Raw genomic sequence first — 22033 nt, 5'->3', positions numbered from 1 at the left:
ACGCTCCGCCGCGTTGGGACGCGCAGGCGCGGTGGCGGCTGAGCGCGGCGGCGCGGGAAGGGGCGCTGGCCGGCAGCCGCCATCTTGTGGCGCCCCTTCCGTCAGCGAGGCCGGTGCGGTGCGGTGTGGCTGTCACTGTGGGTTGCTCCCTGCAATAGGGCTGCTCTTCCAGAAACCACTGTGGTATTTTGTGACATGGGTGAAAGTACTCAAAACAGAGTAACTTCAAATGTTAGTTACAAGCTATTGAGGTATTTTAATTCTTCATGTGACTATAAATTCTTATTTTGAAGGTATTAAAGTTAGGGGGTTTTTGAGTTTGGTTTTTAAATTCTTCCTGGGTGGTTTACACTTTTAATTGAACTCTTTATATTTTCATTTTTAAGTAAGCTAATGTGTTCAGTAATGTGGGTGGAAAGTCTTGTGTTCAGATCTTAAAAGGCCAGCTATAGCTGGGCAGTACAAAGAGCAGCCTCCTACTGTTGGGGATGGAAAAAGATATGGCAGGTTTGTACCTACAAGAATGCAGAACAAGGCCCAAATCTTCCCCTTGGCTACTTTGTTAGGAGATAATTCAGTTGAATTAGTTTTCTGATTGAAGGGAGATACAGATGCATGGAACCAAACTCTGGTTTGATCTGGGAGACCCTGCCAGTTCTATTTATGATGTTCTTCTGAAGTAATCATGACAAAATTGCTTCTGTGCAGCATGATATGAGTAGAGCAGTCACAGTTGGTCTGGCTTCATCTTTTCTCTGTGAACAGCAAACTGCTGTGGCTAGGAAAAAAGAGTCAGACTTGTGTTCTTCGGATGTTGGTGGTTCTGCTAGCTTTTGTATTTGCCTCTTGGGTCAGTTGTCTTGGGGCCTAAGGTTGAGGAAGCTCTTGCCATCTTTTTACCTCCTTTTTCTGTTTGTGTAAACTATGTTTTTTTCCTTTTGAAATCAATTATCACACCCAGAAATGAGCTCCTCAGACTTAGGAGATAGAAATCCCTGGAGCATGCTCTGTACCCCTCCAACAGGATATTATTTGTGTCTCTCTTTCCTTGCAGTGGTTACTGACCTGACTCTTCTGATCCCTCTTTCAGCAACACCCAGGAAATTGAAAGAGTCTTCACCTATTGTGTCCCCTTCCTCCTGCCTGTGACGAGGAGCTGAGCAACACAGGAGAGGTACAGGTGAGATTGAATGGTGAAGTCTGTGCTTGTGGGTTGGACAGTTAAGGGGGATAGTAGAATTGATAGGAAAATAATGAATCAAGTTATTTAGGATTGCACTTGGGCTGTAAGAGAAGGGAAGGTATGGAAGAGGCACGTCGGGAGGTCAGTGCCTCCTGGTATCTGGCCAGTTTAATTTTGGGGAAGACTTTGATCAGTGTAAACCTTGGAGCGGTGTATGCTGCTGTGAATGGAAATGCCCCTGTAGCATCAGCACTTTTAGCTGAGTGGAATAAAAATGGTGGAAGGCTTTAAATACGCATGGCCTGTCACTCTTGGTTTGTCCTCCCAAGCAGCAGTACAGCTGCTTCCCATGATTGCCTCTGAGCCCAGCCTTCTTGGGGTTGATGCTTTTATCCTGTGAGTGCTTCTCATTGTGGGGAAGGCAGTAGATCAGTTTTATGAGATAGATGCTCAAATATTGAGTGATAGCAGATGCTAAAATATGCTTTGGTTTTGTAGTTTAGGGCTTTCTGTTATTACCAAATCGACCTTTAGATCAAGACACACGTAATTTGGCTGCTTAATCCTTGGTGCCAGATGGAATTCTTTTCCATTTTTAAATGACAGAAGTAATGAGTCATTACTCTGTAGTAAAAGAAACAGATTGCGTACATGTACAGGAGATGGGGTTTTGGAAATCAGCAAAAGGTCATGGAAAATCCAGTGTTTTCCTCCTCCTCGTCCTCCTCCTACTCGGTGCTTCTATTGTATTGAACTATAAATGGGTTGAACTGTTAAGATGTCCAGGTTGGGTGAAAAAATGATGAAAGCTCATTTTAATTTGTTATGTAAAATTGTTGTTGAAAGAAAGCTTAAAATGGAGCTGAAAGAGTGAACTGTATGTGAACTTTGTGATGCTGAACTAAGGCACCTGGTCCAGCTGTGAATTTTTTTTGGAACACACTATGCTGTCTCTAGCATAAAACTGTATGAATCCTTTTTATTTGATACGTTTCATGCATTTAGCTGTTGCTTTTTCTCCCTGTATGAATAATGCTTTCTGCTCTTTAATAATTTTTATGACTGTTATCTGCAGTTTTTCAGATTTTTTTAATATCCATCTGATAATAGGAGCAGGGAAGGTTAACAGTACCTGGGACAGTGAGTTCATTTGAGAGCGGTCTTCATCTCCACTGAGTTTTTGTGGCTGATACTGTATGTTGTAACAAGGTGATGGAGCTCAGGGGTGTATGTGAACCTGTGACTCATTAGGCTGTGAGTAAGGAAACTGCTCAGAAAACTAGGCACAATCCTAGTGCAGAAGAAGTTACATCTAAAGCTTTGTGTCTTTTCTGGTAGGCAGAAGGCCCTGGAATCAAGGAAGCTTTTTCTAAGAAATTTCTTTCTAATGTCAGCGTGGTGGAAGCCAAGCAGTTTCAAGTGATTAATACATAATACAGTGATTTCCTGTATTCATACTGTCATCATCAGCACTGTTGGTTGGGAGGGAACTCTGGTGATCTGGTGCAACCCTTTCTTCAGCTGGGAGTGTTGCCAATACTCAGTCAGGTCAGCTGTGGCTTTCTTGAGCTGACTTTTGGAAAACTCTCAGTGCCTGAGATTTCACACCTCTCTGGGTACCTGTTTCAGGGCTGTACCAGCCTCCTAGTGAGAGTTTTATCAAAATGTCAAAGCTGAACTTCCCTAGCTGCAGTTTTTTTTTGCTTTTATGCCTTATTTATCACTACTAAGAGGAGTTTGATTCTGTTATCTTTGTAATTGTTATTTATAGCATTCCTTTAGATTACCCCATAGTGTCCTCATTGCTGGAATATGCAAGCATATGCCCCTCAAACTTTTCTTATTGATCATATGCTTAGTCTCTTGACCATCCTGGTAGCCCTTTGCTGGATCACCTCCAGTTTTTCTATGTATCTTTTGAGCTGGAGGGCCCACAACCGGCCACAGCTTGCATTGCTACCTCATCCTGCCAAGTAGAAAGCATTAGTAACTTCCCTGGATCTGTGTTCCTCCTTGTGGAGCCTGGCGTGAGGTTTGCCTTATTTGCAAAGAGAAGGTGTTCTGGGTTTATCTGCAGCTCGGCTCTGTTGTAGCCCCTGGGGTGGTTTTCAGTGGGATTGGCACTTGGACCAGCTGGTGTGCTGGTCTATGGGGATGCTCTGCCCCAGGAATACTCTTGCACTGGTCGTCTGTTTGTCTGGACCACTGGAGTTTTTTCTGTCTCAAGCTGACTTAAGTTACGCCAGCAAGTTAACAAGCTGTGCAGGATGGCCACTTGAACTCTAAATTCCATCGCATAAAAAGTTGTTTGCTGCCTGCACCAGAAAGACATCATCATCAGAAGGCCTTCCGCTAAAAGAGCCTCTTTGAAGGCCCCATTTGGCTTCCTAGTTTCCTACAGAACAGACCTCTGGAAGAATAAGATATTCCTTTTATGTATTTCATTTTACATTGCACGTGGTTTCTGTCTGACTTTGTTCTGAACACGCTATTCAGATAGTTCTCAGATATTTAAACTTGCTATCTTACTTTAAAAGGAAGTACATCTTCTGTGTGATATATTGGAGAAGTTTCCTGCAGGAGACCTAAAGTGTTTCTTAAATCGTGGCATTAAGTGCAGACAGTCCAAAGGGACTTCAGTCTATCTTTTCCAGGTTGAGAGTTTGTTAGCTGCCTTATCCATGCTTTCTTTAGGTTGTGTCTTTTTCCTTCTCTAGTTAATCTTAGATACTTTTTTTTTTCCCTTTTCTTTTCCTTGCTTACAGACTCTTTGTGCTGCTCTTCTCATATCAGGTTTACATTTTCCTTTGATTTGACCTTCATTTCTGGATAATCATCTCAATCAGGCTACTGAACATGTACTCTCTATCCTCCTGCCAGTCTATTGTGTGTCTATTAGAATATTGATCTACAGAGAGTGAAGTATAAAAAATCAATATGCCATTAAGTAGAGTAGAGTGACAGTGTTCTAAGGCTAGTCAAGTTCAAAGACTAGTGTCTAGACACTAAGGTGATGTTGTTTTCCCCATGTGGTCTTGGCTAGATGAGATAAAATGTACACATCCTGTTAGGGTTTTGTTCACATGGGTTCATGGCTGGAAGATGCATTACAAAAATGTGTTAAGAAGTGTCAGTAATGCAAAAAGGTACTTTGATTTATTATGACACTTGCAGTTTATTGGTTTTTAGTAGTAAAACAGTGAAATATAAATGTTCTATATTGTATTTAGGCGGGATATATTGACATGAGCTATCTGATATTGCATACCAGTGTCTGCTTTTAAGTGCTCAGAGAATTGTGGAAAGACCAGGTGTAGAGATTTCTATTTTTTTTTTGTCAGTATGAGATGCCAGGTGTTGAATGCAACTCCCCTGCCTGCCCCCTTGTCCTCGACACAGTAGTCTGCCTTTTGAAGATGGGCAGTCAAAACATACATATTTTTCTATTTCTTCTGAACAAGTCTCGGACCAGTCTGCAGTTATTTTAAGATATGCTACCTGTACTTCAGTACTATTCATAAACATCTGACTGACCACAGGGATGATTCCTGTCCATGTGCTGGATTGCTGTTAACTGTCTTTAAAAAAAAAAAAAAAAAAAGTACATTAATACTCTCCATGAGTTGCTTAGCTAGGAAACTAGATTTTGTCCATTTACAGCTCAATTCATTTATGCTTTATAGCTTGCAAAGAACATGAAAGCACTCTCTGGGCTGAGAATGTGACATGATGAGAGGTGGCAGTGTTCACAGTGAGTCTGCTGTGGCCTTGTGCAGTGGAGTTTGGCTGGCACGCTGCCTGCTTTTCCCAAGGCCGAGCTCATTATCTGCAAGTCACACCTGGCCCTTGGCAGGTTTGGAAGCAGGACTTTGGAGGGTCCCTCCTGAGCCTGGGACTCCTGCCTGTGTGCTAATGAGCTGGCTAGATCTTCCCTAAGTAAATGGATGCTGGGCTGAAATGTCTGGTAATCACGTTTGCAAATCCAAAGAAGGAGAAGTTGAAGATCAGTTTATTTAAGTATGCTTTAGCTGTGCAGAGAAGACTGACCTTGGAAAATGCTGTGTTTGAATAACATAGTTTATCAAAATATCTCCAAGTGCTTTGCAGAGATAGATGAACTTTGTTTCCTTTCTTGTACGATAAGAAAACTGACGCAGAAACACACAAAATGAGTTAACCAGCGGTTCAGCTATTGTTCTTGGTTATCACAGGGCTCTGCATTTTGTCTCTCATTGATGCTGCAAGAGCAGCATCGATGAGGTAATATGAACCATAAATCTCTTTGCCAATATACAAACACTCACAAAGTCTTGACTTTCATACGAGTAAAAAAGTTATATAACTTAACATTTTGTCACCTCCTCAGATGTAAACAAAACAAGTTTAGAACAAGAACAATTCAGATCTCGGCATGCAAATGGCTTCCTGATTAATAGCAATGTATTTGAATGAAAATTAGAATATATTTCAGTTAAATAAATTCATATCTGTAAAGTATTTTGACCTGACAGCAGTAGATGAGCCACTTGTAAAGGTGAGATGGACCACCCATCTACTGGCTAAAATTGAAATCATGTTTTGCAGGGAATCTGCCCTGAGTGTATTATTCTGCTTTTGTTAACAGAGAATGCTGTATAACAGCATTGCTACTAAACAGATTTCTGTGTAACAGTATTTCTTCAAAAGAAGCTCATTACTAAGTGAGACACAGAACTGCCTCTCAGACTTAAGGAATTTTTTCCCTTTGAAGTGCACATCAAATTTCTTCTGTGCTCCCCATCTGCCTTGTATGAAAAATCTATTTGACATCAGTGACCTCTGGCAAGCACTATAAAGATAAGGAAAATGTATTTGCACACCATTTGGGTCTTTTATGGACTACATATGTAATGGACAGTTTCAAGGGATTGAAGCCAGTGTTTCAAATTGATGTATTAGTACTAGAGTGTACTTAGCAAACTTCTGCTGCAAAATTTGGTTTGTAGTTTCACTTAACATGTGGCTTCCTTTCAGCAGTTTGCCAGAGGCAGAGCTGCATGTTCTCACAGGAGCGAGTAAATGAAGCTGAGAGAGTATCCGTGTAACTTTGCTGGGCTGCCTTTCACCAAAATGGCTGTTGTGCTGTCAGGAAAGTTAACAGTGCTAGAATCTTCAGGTTTCTTTTGTTTCATGAAGATATATTCCCCTACTATTTAGGATATTCCCCAGACCCCACTTTGGTTTTCTTTGAGACACAACTTCTTTCTCATCCCTGCTTAAGGTAGTTAGATTGTAGAAAAGGACTGTTTAACTGTTGCTTTAAAAATTCCATGGAGAATTTCGCTTGGGAGACTGAAGGAAGACAATGTCTTTTTTAGTCTGATGGTGAGGCTAGAGACTTACTGCTGTGTGCTGTAACTGCATCCTCCCTCTTCCTCAGTATTTACCAGGGAATGGAAAGCATCTGACGAAGGGTAGAGAAGCCAAGGTTGACATACTTAAGATGACCCTGAACAACAGTCAAATATGGTTTCCAAAATACTGTTTTCCTGGGATACGTGGCTTGTTTTTCCTGAAGATAGGCATGTGCTTTTTTAATTTTTAGTTACAAATAACAAATTATAGTATTTTTAAATTTTTTATCATTTACATAACTTTAATTTCTATGTAATAAATAATTAGAACTTCAGAAAATATTTAATGACATTCTATGAAAGTTTTGGTGACGTATTAGGACTTGATGTGGATACTACTTCTGTGGGACTCTGGGAGGCTTATTTTTCATGCTTTAGTACCAAAACCATGATTGCTTTTTTTGTTTGCTTCACCTTTAGTTAAAGGTCGTAATGTTGTTATTTACCAGCATGTTGTATATTATCACAGATGTGGTACTTAAACATTAACTAAACATAAGTTGTCTTTATATGAGCATTTTATAGAGTTGCTTTTATTTACAAGTCAGATTGTTTAAAATGTGGTTGGACTTTATGCTGTATATAGTTTCACATATATACATTAAATATTTCACATAATAAATTTTCAGAATTTTTGTTGGAATTGCACTTTGGTAGATGAGCTCTTGTTGTGCTTATAATTTTTGGATGAACCTATAGGTGCAAGGTCCTACTTCAGGCTGTTCTGTTGAGTAAAAATCCCAGATGCTGGATGAGATGTACACTTGCTTTTTCTTCTCCTTCCTTCCCTCAGAATCCCTGTCACTTCTGGAAACCTTTGTGACTGTGACTGCTATACTCTATACCCCAGAAAATACGGTGTAATCAAAATTTCTTATGATCAAGTCTCATTTTTTTGGCTTCCTTTTTAAAATAAATAATTTAGGTTCTTGCTCTTGATTTTTCATTGCTAGAGTGACCTAGTGTGTGTAAATATTCATGTTGGAGCAGTTCTTTTCAGTGTCTTACTGTCAATTCTGTGTGTGTTGCACTGATTGAGGGTATCTTCAGGCACACGTGCTATGCATCAGCTGTAATTCCAGTTAGCGTGAGCCCAAAATCAGTGTAAATGTAGAGGGAAATGTGAAGTTTTGTCTGGTGAATGCTGTGGTGATCTTCCATGCCATTAAAGATGAACATGCAAAGGCTGATGTGCTGAATGTGATGTGAACTCAGTACACCCTGAGGTTGTAGTGTTAATTAGGTTTCATCTTGCTGGTTAATATCTCCCAAGAATTGTTGGACTGCAAGTCATTTAAAAATGCGCATAAGCTAGGGCTGATGGAAAACTGTAGTGCTCTGTGTATAAAATAGAAGCTTGAGTCAGGAATAATCATTTTTATCTTCAGCGAACGTAGGGTCAGGAGTGATGGATTGTGGAACAAGTCCTCCCAGTTCTTGTCACACATAGCATCTCGGTCTGCAGCCTTTCCTTTATTAAATGATTTGACAGTAATAAAAATGGGTTCTTCCCCCCCCCCCGGCAATATTTGCTTAATATATTACAGAGTTTTCAACCTAATGATTCTGTACTATTTATGCTTTCAAAAAGATTGTATTTTGCATTTTTTTTTGTATTTGCATTCTTGAGAAAGATGTGTCACAAGAGAATAAAAAAGTCCCTTATCTTATCTTGCTGCTCCGTAACTGTACTTTGATTTAAATGAAATCCATAATTTTTCCTTGTTGGTATGACAACAGAAAACATAAAGATGAAGCTATAATAAGAATATAGATGAATGTTAACTGTATGTGTTGTAGCAGTTATATAAATAACTTAATGATTATAGAATAATAATTCAGTATGGCATGCAGTCAAACAGAATGCTTTTAAGAGGGGAGGAGCAGTGTAAAGAAAGAATGACGTGTGTTTAATGTAGTATTTCACTGTGATAGTAAATCAATTCCCCTCGTCAAATTATATGAACAAATTTATGGGTATGTGCGTATTTGGGGCAATTAATAAGCCATCTTATATAGGACTAAGATATCTAGCTTTGCACTGTAACCTTTAAATAGAATTTATCTCAAAATCATGCTTAAAACTTTCTAAATGTTCCTTCTAGAAGGAAATTTAGGAAGGAAGAAAAGAGAAATAATGTCTTACTAAAAAAATAGTTTACGTAGCATTCCAGTTGCTTAGAATTTAATTACCTTTCAAAGCTATTAATTTTGATGTAATCTCTCAATTTTTATCATAATGTTCTCTGCAACACTATTTCTGAGTGTTTTATGAAATGAAAATTTTCAAGTACCTCTCAGTCTATCTGAATGCTTTACAGTCAAGTGCAATCTAAACAACTGGGAGCCATGAGAAATGCTGTAATTCCTACCCTTTATATGTGCCAGTCTCACGTAAGTGAGAGCACTGTGTCTGCAAAATCCGGGTGGCTGGAGGCGTGACCCCCTGAGTGCCCAGGCAGTGAATCAGCAAATGGCATCTCTGGTTGTACCTTGGCCACCGCTTTCTCCTCAGAAGCCCTTGTAGCTTCTCTTGAAGTTTTTCAGAGCTGGGACCATGAATATGCAGTGTGGAGCCATGTTCTCGAATGATGCCTGCAGGTTCTAAAGCAGAAAAAAAGGGAATAAAAAAGGAAGAGTTGGGACTGAGCTGTACCTGAAGAAGTAAAAATTAATTTTCTGTGCAGAACTTCAAAGATATAAAAAAATCTGTCCAGATGTCTTGGTGGCTACATTTGTAATCCTGCTTTTCCCTTAATGGTCCTTCCTGAAACAAGTAACTGGGTTCAGAAATTACTAGCCTAGTGAGGGTCTAGCTAGAGAAACGATTTTCCGTAAAAAATTTTTTAGGATATACACAGACAAATTAATTGCTCTTTTTCTAGGAAGAAGCTGAAATTGCCCCCATCACTGAATTTTTGAACATCATTATCATCAAAACATAGAATGGTTTGGGTTGGAAGGGACCTTAAAGATCGTCTAGTCCCAACCCCCTGCCACAGGCAGGGACACCTTCCACTAGCCCAGGTTGCCCAAAGCCCCATCCAACCTGTCCTTGAACCCTTCCAGGGAGGAGGCAGCCACAGCTTCTCTGGGCATCCTGTGCCAGTGTCTCACCACCCTCACAGGGAAGAATTTTTTCCTTCCATCTAATCTAAATCTGCCCTCTGTCAGTTTAAAACTGTTACCCCTCATCCTATCCCTGCACCCCTGATAAAGAGTCCCTCCCCACCTTTCCTGTAGCCCCTTTAAGTACTGGGAGGCTGCTCTAAGGTCTCCCCAGAGCCTTCTCTTCCCCAGGCTGAACACCCCCAACTCTTTCAGCCTGTCCTCACAGGGGAGGTGCTCCAGCCCCCTGATCATCCTCATGGCCTCCTCTGCTAAAGCAGGTCCATGTCTTTCTTAGGCTGGTGGCTCCTGTGATATTAGTTATCCTCCACTCTGTGACAAGTTCCTTGCCCTTTCCTACTTCTGGGGAGTACAGACAGCAGCTCCCACTATGGGAGGGGAAGAACAGGGGTTGTTTGGTAAGGTCAGCAATTTTGGTCTTAACCAACTGCAGCTCTCTGTGAAAAGGACATGTTTTGAATATATTTCTAAGTCATCTCCAGCCTGCTGTCATCCTTGTTTGTTGTAATACTGACTACCTTGAAATGCTCATCCATATAAAATGAGCAGTCCACAGAGGGGCTTTGTGCTGTACATGTTGGTTAGTTACGTACCAGCAGCACTGTTGTCAGTGGGAGCCCAGATCCAGGTTTTGTAAGCAGGTTCTCTGGGCTTTGCTACCACACCACAGCGTGGAGCAGTGCAGGGTGTTGAGGGAGCCCAACATAGTCCTTCCCTTCTGTGGGGTTTGTATTTGGCAGAGGGTGGCAGTTTACATAATCCAACAGTTGGTATGGGGAAAAAAAGATGTGGTTACCTGCTTGAGGTGACAGAATGGATAATAAATGGGTGGTGGAGGGCAGAGGACAGGGTCACCTTCCTGGGTTTGGCTCCAGTTCGCTGGGAGAAGAGGCAGTGAGTAGTATGAAACTAAAATGAAGGAAAAGGTATTGATACCAGAAGGCAGTATTAGCCGATTAAGGAGAGCGAAAAGTCTTGACAAAATATACTGAGTGATCTGACAGGTCAGACAGTTTGGGACCTAGTTAGAGGGTCTTGTGAGCAGGGCTTTGGAAGGACACCTGATAACTGCATGATTCTCCCTGTTGGCTCCCATCATGGTGTAAGGCTTTTAAGGTAGAAAGAGAAGAAAGAAGGGTTTTCGCTGGTATGAAGGTCTCTCTACATATATTTTTATAGATCAGGCTTTTTTTTTTTTTGAGGCACAAAGGGCATGTAATCTATGAGCATATATTTTGCCCTTCACCCTGCTGAAAGGAGTGTGAGGGAGGTGGAAGCCCAGTAGCAGCTGGACTCTGGTTGCTTTCAACTCAAGTACAGCATCACCTTGTACAACTCAAGTACATCAACTCAAACCTAGCATCTTTAAAATCCCCAAAGAAGAAAAGATATTTTTTAAAAAAAGGTTCAGAGTGGCAACTGAGCATTGTGATTTTGCAGGATCCACAGTGTATACCACAAGGAGGAAATCTTGACCGCATTGAGATAATTTAAGGCAGGACTGCAGCCTTAAAAATTTTCAGTTTACTAAAATGCAATGAAAAATGCTTAGTTCACAGGATACAAACTGCAAAGAAACTTACAGCCATGCTGAGTCAATGTACTTGAAGCAATAACAGTGTCTAGGGAAAAGGCATAAGGCAGGGGATGAGCATAACTGTTTTCTTAAAAACAGGCTTGTATTTGGACACTTAATTACTTAAGTTTGTAAACCATTTACTAATCTTAAAAATCAGCTTTTAGTGGACCAGAGCACTGCAATGGTTCCCTCATTTTCCATCAGTCCTAAAGCTGAACTAAACTTTTGCAGGTGCACAAATACTCACTGGCTTGCAGTTTTGTTGTTGTTGCTATGGTGATGGAGGTTGAGGTTTTCAGGTGTTTCAGTGAGGTGCAAATGGCTTACTTCTGAAGACACACAAATGTAAGGATTAAAAGCAACCAGCAGATCTTATTTTGTGTTTCCTTTGAAGAAGGAAATAGCCCTCAGGCACTGAACAGTCAGAGGAACTGGTGCACTAGTGCATCGGTACTGGTAAACCTTTTCTTCCCTTGCACCAGGCTACCTGTGGCCTCTTCTCTGCCAGAGGCTGCTTCCTCAGGGGCCTGATGGAGCTTTCCCCACTGACTCGCTTGGCAAGCTCAGCGAAGAGAAAGAGTAGCCAGCTGCCTTGGCTCAGGAAAGTCCTTAGCTTAGCTGTGCTGTGTGGTCACAGAGTTTTTGTTATCTGTCTTCAGTACCAGCTTGAATCTCTTCCCTGGAGAGAGCTTTACTGGGGTAAGTAAGTGTTTGAAGAAATTCTTCAGGTTAGGTTAAAAGCACGAACAGCTCTTTGCAGGCTTCCAGGCTCTGGCATCTCATGGATTAAGAGTTCCCCATGGGTGTTCTCCAGCTCTGTTAAGGATCTCACAGCACGTATTTCCAGATGTACAAAACAAATCTAAAACTGCAAATGTGAAGATCCCAGTGTTACGCTGGGGAGTCTTTATGTAGGAAGTTAACTTTTTAGGAATTTATCACTGTGCATCATTAATCCTACCTTTGAGGCTAACCTCCATGATGCGTATCCTTTGCATACAGCCCACATCACAAACTGCTGAGTAGGCAAAGGTGAAGGAATGAATGCTGTTCCTCTTTGAAAACCAGTTGAACCACTGTGGAAATAGTCTGCTCTGATTTTAGGTTAGCATTAATCGGGTTTAATGCCATTTGGTTCTTTTCTTTTTAAAGTATTTGTAGAAATAAAAGAGCAAGTTACATAGTTTAAGCTATGTCATGGCTGACATAGGAGTTAGCATCTTCCTCAGAAGTATTATTTGACTGGCAACATCTACAAAGTAGTGGCTGAGAGGTATGTCTGGGGTATTGCATTTAACAACAGTATTTCCCAAATATGACATCATGTTTTCAGTCATGGCTTGTTTTTTCACCCTTCCTCCCAACTGCTCTAAGTGCTTCTTGATTTGTGGTTATTTCTCTTGTCCCGTGACTGAGAATGCGTTACATTCCTTCATCACAGAAGTCATAAGGAAGAGGCAGAAGACCTGTATTTATCAAAGCTTCAGGTAAGCTGCTTGCCTTCTCAGAGGGCAAACGTGAACACATTTGAACACAGTGGATTTAAAAGTTGTGATTAGGTTTCATGTCCACATATTTTTTTAATCTTGGAAATGAAGAAAATTAGTCAGCTACAGCTGGTATTCCTGGTGCCATGGCCCCTAAGAATAGGCAATTTTTATAGAGATCAGGATGTTTCTGGAATCAGTTTAGGAATGGTTTAATAACAATACCCCAAACAAACAAAGCCATATGTATCTTATTTTATGACCCTCTTTAGGGGAAGGAGAGGCAAAGACTGTCCAGTCCCAACCCTTATATAGACCACGTGGCATAGTAAGGTCTTCAGTTCCTCCGCTTGGGACCAAAGTCCAAATACTGATATAACTATTGTAATAGAGACTAGCAAAGTAATTATTTGTATCAGCATTCTTACTGATCATTCTTACATTCTCACTGGTAATTTTGGCATGCCTAATAAGGTGTGAAGTACTGAAGGGAAGGCTGAAGTTCCTTCCTGGCCAGGCAACTGTGTGGTACTGCTGTTGTGGACTAGTCAGCCCCTACGACTTTGTATGAAATGTGAAAAAAAGTGAGAAGCACTCTTGCTTTCAGAGGATTGTTGGTGACCTTTAAATTAGGGCTGGGAGTCGCATCATAAACTGCAGCAGCAGGATACATGACTTACTTCCCTCTCCTGAACTGAAAGGTTGTTTTCACTGAAATTGCCGCTTATTACAGAAAGGTCAAATCCGTGTAACTGCATCTCACGTAAGTAGACAGTGACCTTGTTTATCTCGGCACAGTGTTTGCAGCTTCATAATTCTGTGTTTTGGGTTTTTTTAAATATCATGCTGTTGTCATTCTTTTATAACATGTTGCAAACCAGATGCATTTGATGGGCTAGGCTTTCAACTGCTGCAAATTGTTTCTGTTTGCTCAAATGGAATAATGGTAAGTTACACTGGTGCATGGTTTGGTGCTTTGTAAGAGTTGATATTCAACTGCTCTTTGTCCACTTCTCCCTAGAAAACAATGCTTGAAGACTGTTCTATGGGTGTTACTTTGTGTGTGCTATGGGGCCTACCACAACTTTCTGTGTCATATCCTGCAGAGTAACTTCAGCCTGCATTGTACGTTCTGTGACTTGCACATAGGTATAGAAATTACGGATAATGTTTCTAAGAGCCCCCTAAGTGCCCCTGCATTTCAGGATGACTAAATTCTCGAATTGTGTAGGGACGTGCTCTTAGATTAGATTTTACAGCTCTGAGTTAGATACGTAAAGAACCTCGTTTCCTAAGGCTTGATACAGGTATTTAGAAACCTAGCTCAGTGCTACACAGAAGATTCCTCTTCTCCAGGGTTGTCACTGCCTTTGGGAAGGAGCTCTTTCATGCAAACCCAGTGTAGAAGTCATTCTTCTTCCCAACTTTAGCGGGTGGCTGTGTGTGCCCATTCTCCCTCTGTAATATCTTTGTTAAAACACTTACTGATGCTGAGGAAGACTTGCATTTCAGGCCTTGTTTTGTGTACACCAAAAAATTTCAGCCACTGCAATGTTACGGACTATGTACGTGTAGAGGAGGAAGGAATTTGCAGCAGGGCGTGAGAGATCTTGAGTCCCAGCCTAGCCTGGGACATGGATGTGGGAACTAGAGTTAGGAACACGTGGGTATGAGCAGGGACAGTGTTTCTGTCAGCGTGGGATGATGTATCTTCATGCTTAATACTGAATTGTTTCTGTAACTGGTAGCTGTCAAAATTTAAATCCTGATAATGTTTTCTGGAGCTGTTACTTGCAATGTTTTGGTTACTCGCAATATTTTTTAGACCTCGTATTACAGGGAGTGTAAACATTGTACACCAGAAACTGTTAGTAACTACTTTCTCCTACCTCTGCATTTCAAGTATTTACAGGTTGCATTAGGCTGTACTGTCTTTGTCTTTGCTGTGTATTTTAAATTATGTTATTTATGATTTTATGTACTTGAAAGGACTAAGAACTTTAAGCCATGATTTTGCCCACAACTCTGCTGGCATTTTGATACTGTTTTAATCAAGTGGATAAAATTTTGAATTCAGGACAGTGATTATGTGCTACTCATATGATGGCTATAAAATTATTACTCTCTTTTGTGGGAAAAAAAAAAGGATTTTAGACCATATTTAAACTCTTAACAGTTGTTTTTTAGGTGTGTCTAATATTAAGTACAAATTTTGAGAGTCAAGGAAATAGGCTGGCTATGAACTCGACTCTTCATCTAGAGCTTCAGTCTGTTTTTATTTGGCTTAGTAAGAGAAACATGTCTATGTATTTTTTTTATATCTTGTAATGTGTTTTTTAATGTCAATTCATTCCTGTACTTGTATAGACCTTAAACTGTTACCTAAATATCTGCCAAGAGATGGCAGTGCAATGCTGCTCAATGTGCTGGATGAGATTGTAGGGAAATCTAGTAGCTATGACAATACAGAGCCTTCTTCCCTGAGGTTTTTGGTGGCCTCTCCTAGAACAGGCGGACGTATTTATCAGCTTACTTCCTACATGCTGTGAGTTGAGAAAATAAGCTGAAGTTAAAACGATTGCCTGCTTTGCAGCGCTCTGTTCAGCTCTGGAAAGTTACACATCCATCCTGCATGCGGAGTAGATTTCTAAACTGTGCCTTGGTTTCTCCGTCTCTCTCCAAGAGAAATCCAAAAGCAAGTCTTGAGCTGGCATCACTTCCCGCTTGTGTACAGCTGATGTAGCTCCACTAACAGGAGTGGTGTGACACTGATTTTTTTAGCCATGGAATATTAAAAAAAAAAAAAATCTTAACCCCCAAATATGAATCACCTTGTATTTCTACTAGGTGCTGTATATATTCAAGTGAGGCAAGGCCTGTAGAAAGAGACAATCTCTTATTTGTCAGAGTTACAAGAACAGACAGGCTTTCGGTATGAAAGCACTTCTTCAAATCTCTGTTGTGTGTTCAGACATTCTAGGCACACTAGAACACAGAGCTGTTAATACTGAAAAACTACTTTTTTTGTCTTTTAAGTACCAAAGCATCTCTTGGAAAAGGTGGGTGGGAGATCAGAGGGATAGCTGCTGAGAGCTCTGTTTCATTGTTAATACCAAATGGACTTGAGGCAATGTCTGATAAAGGCTTCTTTGTTCTGTTTTGGTGGGCTGTGCCTGCATTTGACAGATGCATGTGAAGTCTGTAATGGTTTGTCAGTGCTTGTGCCTTCCTATACCTCTAAGTGTAGTTCCTGATGTCAGTCAGAGGAGTCTGTAGATTATAATTGTTTGGATGCTGGTGTTATTAGAGTTCTAATTTAGAAGAGAAGCCCCTGAGGAGTGAGTGAATCCTCTTCAGAATAAACACTGTCACCTGACCTGAGATAACCCACCATCAGACATTGTACTGCAGATTTCCCATTGTCAGGTTGTGCATTGCATTCCGTACCAAGGACACCGGTGTTTGTGCTGCACTATAATCCTGTTGCATTTACTCCCTTGCCATTGCATGTTAAAGGCTTAAATTCAAGCTGGAAATCTGTTATTTGAGAATGGCCCCTTTAAAACAAATATTTATAGAAAAAACTCTTCAACTGGTACTGTTCATTGCTAAAATCTAAGATGACTTCCATGACACTAGCACTGGACTGAAGTAGCCATAACTAAGCACTATGTTCCTTCTTGTCCCTGTAAAAATATATTTGTGTACCTCTGAAGAAAGATACAGCAATAGCTCTTTAAAAAAAAAAAAAAACAAACCACCTCATTTTACTAACACTCCAGTTGGCAGCAGAGCTTTTCTACTTAAGGATACCATTCTAACCCCAAACATTCTCATGCATTTTCCTCCCTTGCTGATGCGTCTGTAACAGTTTAAGTGTCCGAGTAACCCTCCTTCTGTCCTGCTGGGGTTGCGGATGGTGAATGGTGTCATCAGGTGAGGGAGGTTCAGGTGTCACGCTGCTCAGCAAAGCCCCAGCCTGAGCAGCAGCAGCGTTTGTGTCAGGGAATGCCAGTAGCTCCAGGAGCCTCTCATCCTCTGGGATACAGCCAGGCACCTGTGTGTGTCTCTGCCAAGTGCTTCCCCTTGACTTCTGCTCATTTCTGCCCAGCTCCTCTCACTAACAGCTATGTTAGAGGTAGCTTATATCTGGCTAGCTGCTTTGAGTAACAAGGAAAGTGCAGTGGCTGGTAAGAGATAGAAAAATTGTATAAAGCAAAGATTAGGAAAGCTTCTTGCATATTTAAGGAAGCAATCTGTGCCCAGGACCTGCAGGAATTTGCAGGCATTGGTTTCTACAGGTATGTTGAGCAGACAGATCTTCAAAAACAGACAAAAAAGCCCACCAAAAAAACCCTTTCTTGTGCATGACTTTGGCCCACTCTGCAGTCCAGCTCTTCTATGCTTTCTGTGTGAAGTAGGAGGTCTGGATCTGGCCATCCCCTTTCAGGGCTACCTCCATCCCCACACCCCAAATACATGCCAGCAAGAGGGCAGAGTAGCTGCTGGATGCTGCTGCCGCACGAGCCGTGGTGCTCCTGCTTTGGCTGAGGTGACACAGGAGAGATGGAGGGGATGAAGGTGTGAGGCAGGGTGCAACTGTGTTCATTTACTCATTTGAAGACTCACGGAAGGTCCCCGAGGGTGCAGACAGTGCTGGTGTAAACCAGAGCAGTGTCCAGATGCTCCAGCATACAGTGTGCTCAGGAGAGCAATGGAGTTCCCAACCAGCGTTCTGTCTCAGGTGATTCAAGTATTTCTCAAGAGCTTTCTACTGTTGCACATGAATGACCTGAAAGTCACTAGTAATGGGCATGGGGCAGAAAAATCTGGTAATGAGCTTAATTTCCTTCCTCTCCAGGTACCAGTGTATCTGGTACTGTGATACTGGCTCACTCTGTGTGAGGAGCTGGTCTTCACCTGACCCACTTGTGCCTGTGAGTTGTAATGCAGGGGCTCTTTTCCAAGCTTCTAAGACTGACAGTAACGAACCCAAGGCTGTAACAAAACATTCTGGTGCCTGGGACGAGGTGTCAGGTTGGTTTCGTTCCTTCTGAGCTTGGAGAAGGACCATCTTTGGAGTAGGTTTGCATGGAGAATTTGCCACGTTTGGCTGCATGTGGGAGAAGATGTTAAATGTCATTTTCCTGGTTTCACGAGCCTGCTTCTACAGCTACGGTCCTACCTCAGATTAACTTTTTGATGTTTCTAAAATATGTAGTTTTGTAGTTCAGAATACTGAAGGTAGATAAAAAGCAGTCTGAGTGTCTTTTAACTAAAGCATTTTTAAGCCACTGTTAACATTATACTTTGGAGGGTGGGAGGGGAAGAGAACCAGAGCACCATTTGAGGTAGGCATTGCTGAATGCTACTGCTTTCTGTGGGCAGAAGCAACCAGCTTCTTACTGAATTATTCCCCCTTGTACATTTACTGGGCTTTCTTGCAGTCCAAAATTAATTTAATTGTCAGTTGAAGAGGCTCCCTCCCTTCACATAGGATGCTACTTCTCTAATCAGTAGCACTTTGTCAGGACAGTTGCCTAATATTTAGTCTAAACTTTCTGTTTCTTAATACAATCCAATACTGCTAGATAATGTCTCCCTTACTATAATAAATAATGTATACTCTTATTCCAATTTCATAGCTTTTTGTAATTTGTACTTCTAAGTGAAGGTGAAGTTTCTTACCTAGTGCACATCTTGTCTATTTTTTTCGTTTACTCTTGAATTTCATTGGTTTAAAAGCTTTAATAAATATTCAATGTGAAGACACTCTACAGTTGAAAAAAATGGGGTAACCTTTGTAATGAGTGAACAAAATTTATAACCATCTGAAAAATAAACCTAAACTCAGCACTTCTTCGTGGTGCTGGCATTGGTGTTACTGTTATAAAGCCGTGATTGCAGTCATGATCTCAGTGGTTATGTGTCTCGGTTCAGCTAGACTGCAGATGGCTGGCAGGGAAACCAAAAGTTGGTTCTTGGCCAACAAGATATAAAAATCAGAAGCTAAACTCTGAGCAAAAATTCACAGAGGACTGGACCTTGGTCTGTGTCAGCAGAGGCCAGTGGAGCTTCAATGTGCTGTGCCTTTTTTTTTCTTTTTTTTTTTTTTTCCCACTACATCAGGAGATCTTGGAGAACTTTACAAAGGCCTGGAGAAGTGAGGTCCAGAGGAGAAATGACTTATCGAAGATTGCCTAGCAGGCTGAGGCATGGGACTCGGGTCTTCTGGCCAAAGTGCCACAGCTAGAGCAGAGCAATCCAGCCTGCTGCTGCCGTGGTTTTCCTTGCCCCATGGCTCTTGCAATGCGATTTTTTTCCCCTCTGTGTTCTAGCCAAATACCAGTGGAGGCAGTGGGAGTTCTTCCATTGACATCAGCAGGCTTTTGGTTAGGCCTGGTTTTGCAGAGGAGGGAGCATATATAATCTTCAGCATTAAGCATCTTTGTAATTCTTGTGGTGTTCAGGGGTCTTTAGATCTAATATTGACTAAATTCTTGCTTCTTGGAACTGATGGACAATGTCTTGTGCCAAAAGGCATGCTGAGCTTGTTGTGTGTTATCGCATGGAAACTTGTGTACAATGGCCAGTCTGTGTTCCCGCTCAGTCAAAATCAACTGTTGCTTAGCATTCAGAATCATCCCTGCTCGGGATTATCTACACATATGCCAGTATTGCAGCATTTGAATGATTGGAGTGTGCAGGGTAGAATAGAGAGAGAAAGCCTTTTGTTGATAACGTCTGTACAGGATTAGCTGAAATGTTTTGGATTGTTTAGTAGTTGACTAGATTTTATACACTTACCTGAACAAGCCATTAGTTTGCTCCTGAGTTTTTCGTTGATATGTTTACAAACCTGTGGTCATGGAACACTAATAAATAAAGTGTGTTATTATTAACATCACAAATCTGTTTTTAATGGCAGAATATTGAGAAACTCATAAGATTAAGGGGGGAAAAGTAATTCTCCTTGATAAGAAAACTGAATGCAATTACTAAGGCTTTTTGCCATTTGGTAGCATTGTATATAAATTCCACCCCCCCCTACCCCAACCTCTCCGGTCATTCTGAAAAGCACTTCATATTTTATCCCCTTCTATATATTCTCATGGAGTGCACTGTTCTGTATCTTGGTTAAATTTTATGCTACAAACTGTGGTTTTTTTTACATTGCCGAAATTAACTTTGTGTCTTTGCACTTCCTTCTTTAAAGGGCTTCCAATATGAGTATATTCATCCATGTTTTTGTTTTCCATGCATGCTCAGAATATTTTTTGGGGTTCTTAAGGATCCATCATTCTTACTTCAGAACTGTCTACTGCAGACAGCAGTTAAGGGGTAAAAAAATTGCCTGACCGAGTTACGGAAATAAAGACTGCAAAATGTACACTGGCGTAGATTCTCCTTGCTGGAACTATGTATTTTGATTCCTGACTGGCTTTGTCTTTCCATCTGTTCATCTCATCTGCAGCTCTTCCTCTGTCTCTCACCAAAGTCTGCTCAGAAGCTTGTAATTACTGGTACGTTTTATTGTGTGCCAGACTGTTTTGGGACTGGCTGCTGACTCCTTTCTACTGTACTGATCTGCTTTTGTTCCCCTGACTCAGATCTGCTTCTCTCTGTTCCTCTCTCTGTCTCTGACATATATACTTTCCTTCCAGTGAAAAGACTCTGACAAGATTTTTATAGAAAGTAACAAAAACACAATCTTTTTTTTTTTTTTTTTTGCATAGGATATCCTTCTTAATGTGGCCTTTTGTCTGAGTTTGCACTTGTATTTTACCTTCACTGTGTCATTTCAAAATTTTGTGTTTCCTGTAGTTCTGTTGCATAATGTTAGTGTGATTTAGGTTGTTTTCTGTTATGGTTGAAATACCTTTTCTTTCATCACTGCGAATAATTAGTGGAGCAGTTCTTTGAGCTGTGTATTTGAAATATTCCCCCCTGCCAGGTTTCTTCCCCCCTCTTTATTGTGGGAGTCATCTTGACTGAATTTCATGCTGATATAAATGCAGAGCAGCTATACTGGTTTCTGTTGGGTTACGCTGGATTACCCGCTATAACAGAGTGGGATCTGACTGCTGGCTTTCTTTTACTAAATGCATCACAAGCTTTAAAAATAGAAAACTGGTAGTATCGATTAGAGGCAGCTGCCCTTCAGTTTTGTTCTCACAGTGCTTTGTAATTTTGGTTTTTGAACGAAGGTGCTGGTGTTCCAGCTTTGGCCTGTTTTGAGGAGATATTTTCAAAGTGACTCCAGGATCTAAACAAATACACAAGTCTGTGATCATGAAATGCACTTGAGCTTGTTTCTGGTGGCTTGAATTTTAATTCCAGTCACCTGAGAAGGATGTAAACTGTGTTAAAGGAATTTGACTAAGTAGTTCATGTCCAAGATGCAGATTTTTTTTTTTTTTTTTTTTTGAGGAAGAACTGGAAAAGAGCTTCAAACTTCATACTATGAGAATGTTTCCCTCTTCTCACATGCCCAATTTCCATTGTTTTCCCGGTGGCTTTAGAAACTTAATTAAATTCTAAATAGATTTTTATATCACACTTGGCACACAATATTATTTACAATATAAATAAAGCAGACAAATTGTTTAATGCACGAGAAAGAGATAACAAAAAGGGGAAATAAACCCTAGCTTGCTTTCAGTGGCTGCAGTGAGGACTTGCTTTTTGCATTTCTAATTGTATACAGCAAACCCCATCGGTTTCAGAATGTTTCAGTTCTACTATCCTTAGCCATTAGTCACAAATTAAACACAACTACCCTACATTTCCTGCTGTTGCCAGTCCTCAGCATCCCCGCTGGGCTGGGAGGTGAGGCTGACTTGCAGTTCCTAGCTCCATTTGCTCGGCTCGGTTGCTGCTTGCAGGAGTGCAGGGTGCACAGTCTGCAGACATCTCTGGTCACGGAAAATGGCTGAGGAGTGGAGCAGGGCCAGGTCTTACGGGTCTTCGCCTGTTTGCACATTGCTTCATGTTTCCTGCACTTCAGAGGAACTGTCTGGGTAGCCAGGGATCAGGTTAGGAAGAGCAAAGCCCTGACAGACTTAAATCTGGCCAGTTCCACAGTGACACCGAGCTGTGTGGTGCAGTCAACATGCTGGAGGGAAGGGATGTGCCATCCAGAGGGCCCTGGGCAGGCTGGAGAGGTGGGCCCGTGTGAACCTCATGGAGTTCAACAAGGCCAAGGGCAAGGTCCTGCCTATGGGTTGGGGCAATCCCAAGCACAAATCTAGGCTGGGCGAGG

The 22033-nt window shown here is 41.2% G+C and overlaps 2 long non-coding RNA genes across 2 annotated transcripts in view; both read left to right on the top strand.

The window, feature by feature from the left end:
• Nucleotides 1-44: 44 nt before the first annotated feature.
• The window catches only part of LOC141928285 (uncharacterized), a 66116-nt gene continuing 44127 nt past the window's right edge, over nt 45-22033 (top strand). Inside the window, exons 1-2 of the long non-coding RNA XR_012624715.1 lie at nt 45-251; nt 1091-1180. This is a non-coding gene — a long non-coding RNA (uncharacterized LOC141928285). The remainder of the gene's footprint in view (nt 252-1090; nt 1181-22033) is intronic.
• On the top strand, nt 13482-17735 carry LOC141928459 (uncharacterized). Its single transcript, XR_012624767.1, has 3 exons — nt 13482-13534; nt 17395-17515; nt 17633-17735. It is a non-coding gene; the product is annotated as an uncharacterized LOC141928459 (long non-coding RNA).

Source organism: Strix aluco, chromosome 11 (genome assembly GCF_031877795.1).
Source record: "Strix aluco isolate bStrAlu1 chromosome 11, bStrAlu1.hap1, whole genome shotgun sequence".
NCBI classification, from domain to species: Eukaryota; Metazoa; Chordata; class Aves; order Strigiformes; family Strigidae; genus Strix; species Strix aluco.
This window is presented reverse-complemented; position numbering and strand designations above follow the sequence as displayed.